Genomic DNA, 2313 nt, shown 5'->3' with positions numbered 1-2313 from the left:
TGCCTTGTAGGAAATCATAAGGTAAGCCTTATGTTTATTTTTCTGTCATTACCGTATAAATTAAGTCCAGCATAAGGAAAAATTTACCAAGTTACCCTAAATAATGAATAATGTATTTTTCATGTGGCTGGCTGCATGAAAAATACCCGTGGCGTTAGTCTTACCACGCGGGTGCGGATGTACTTGACAGACTCACTCCAGCAACTAGAGGCACGTCTGCATGCTGTCTTTTAATTATGGTATAAATAATTTCCCAAAGTGTAAACTAATCACAGGTAATACATTTCTGTACAAGCACATAAATACATAAGTATTACACGTGTTAGCAGACAAGGGCATGACTGGCTTTCTCCCACCAGCAAGGCTCTGGCTTATTTCCACACCCTACAGAGCTCCATGTAAAGAGCACCTGAGCGTTTTGTATGTCAGGATTGCATCCTGAAAATATCCCGAATTAGCATATGTTTTTTTGACTTCTATATAGCTGACCTTTCCTTGGCAGTACATTATTCTAAGGCTTAAACTCTTACGATGAAGATAACATGTAAGGCTGTTGTTAATGGTTTACCAATGGATAATGACTAGCTTGCTTTTCTCAGTGTTGTGCATAGTTAATACAAGTACTGAGCCCGGACTGCCGCTGGGTGGGAGGAAGGTTTTACCCAGATACAAAATGCAGCTGTGTTGCAGACCCTGTTGAAGGGAAAGCAACTTCCTGGACGTTTATGACTGATTGTAGTTTCCTTTGAAGCTGTGTGTGTGTGTGCCCTCCTGAAGGGGGATGGCATCAGGGATTCTCTGACAGCTAGGAGTTTTGTTGAGGGGGAAAAAATTGCAGAACACCACACACAGTATCAGAGGTGAATTCAGGCTCTTTGCCTCATGAATTTCTTAGCTTTTTAACCCTAATTTAGAGGAATTTGCTTCTTTGATGTCCAAGAAAAGGATGTTCTTTTAAGGTAATCTGCTGCTGGAAAAAACAAAATGCTTCAAAGTGTTGCCTATTCTTTGAAAAACTAAGCAATCCAATGTTCTTGTCTGATGCTTAAAATACTTACGAAGTTACAGACTGACTGAAACTTGGAAAGCCCAACAGAAAGATTGCCGTGTGTTTTTTGCTTTCTTGCCATAGTTTTAGAAAGGCTTTTATTCTGAAGCCCTTTTGTCTGAAGACTACTTTCTCCCTTCATGTGACACCCGCAGCAATATGGAAAGTCTTGGCTGCTCTTTGCAGTTGACTGTGTGCCAGGGCAAGAGCACCGAGGTCTATAGAAACCAGCCCAGTCCATTGACAAGTTTTCCTTTGATTTGAAGAAGCTCCCAGATGTGACACAAGCAGCAGCTCTATGAGGGCTTTACCCTCACAAACAAAAACGAAAGGATCTCTCCAGGTGCAAACCTTCTGAATATCTGGATTAGGTGATGAGAGAGATCACATGCTGTTGGATGACTCTGAGTTTTCGCTGAGTGCCAGTCAGCATAGTGTAGAGAGCCTGAACACATGGAAGTGCCAACACCTGGTCCCCTGAGTCCTGAGTGTGTCAGTGGAGCAGATATTTGAACAGTAGATTTGCTACGAATAATGAAAAATCAAGACTCGGAGGGATCAACTCAAAGTTCTTGTCCTTTCTTTAAAGGTCCTTTGGAAGTCTGCCCCTTCCCTGTTATCTACTTACACACCCTTTGCTCAACCAGCCACATCAGTCTCAGCCTTCAGTTTGTTTTCTTGCAGTCTGCCCTATGCGTAACGTACAGGACCCCATTTCCACAGCTGTTAGTTGTTCTTCTCTTCTTCTGAGGCCTACAGAAAGCCAACCAGGCTGCGGTGATTTGATTTGAGCGTACACTAAGGTGTCTTGATTTCCTTTACTCTAGTTACTGTGTAGTTTGGTCACTTCTCAATGAGTCCAAGTCAAGGTAACAAGTTGACAATGAACCCTGTGCTCCTTGGCGTCATCTTTTACCCTCTATCGTCCCTCATTTCTCACATTTCTAACAATGCTGAAAAATCTCCATGGACTGCATTTTGCAATGTGCTTTTACACATTGGCGCACTAAGCACTGCTATAATTCTAATAAATAATAATAAATTAAAGATATTGTTATGATTATTTGGACTTATTAATGGAGCTACATTGTATGTGTGTGCAAATGTGGAATTTTGGCAAATTCCTGCAATAGTTTGTCATCTTCTCTTAACATTGTAAATAAGATGTGCTAAAATACTTCTAAAGTCAGTTCATTTGGTGGCAACAGTTCCAGGTTCCCTTTCTCAACTGCTCTGCTATGTGTTTCTGCTGCAGTCTGCCTGGA

This window comes from Egretta garzetta, unplaced genomic scaffold (genome assembly GCF_000687185.1).
Source record: "Egretta garzetta isolate BGI_Z169 unplaced genomic scaffold, ASM68718v1 scaffold27, whole genome shotgun sequence".
Lineage (NCBI taxonomy): Eukaryota > Metazoa > Chordata > Aves > Pelecaniformes > Ardeidae > Egretta > Egretta garzetta.
This window is presented reverse-complemented; position numbering follows the sequence as displayed.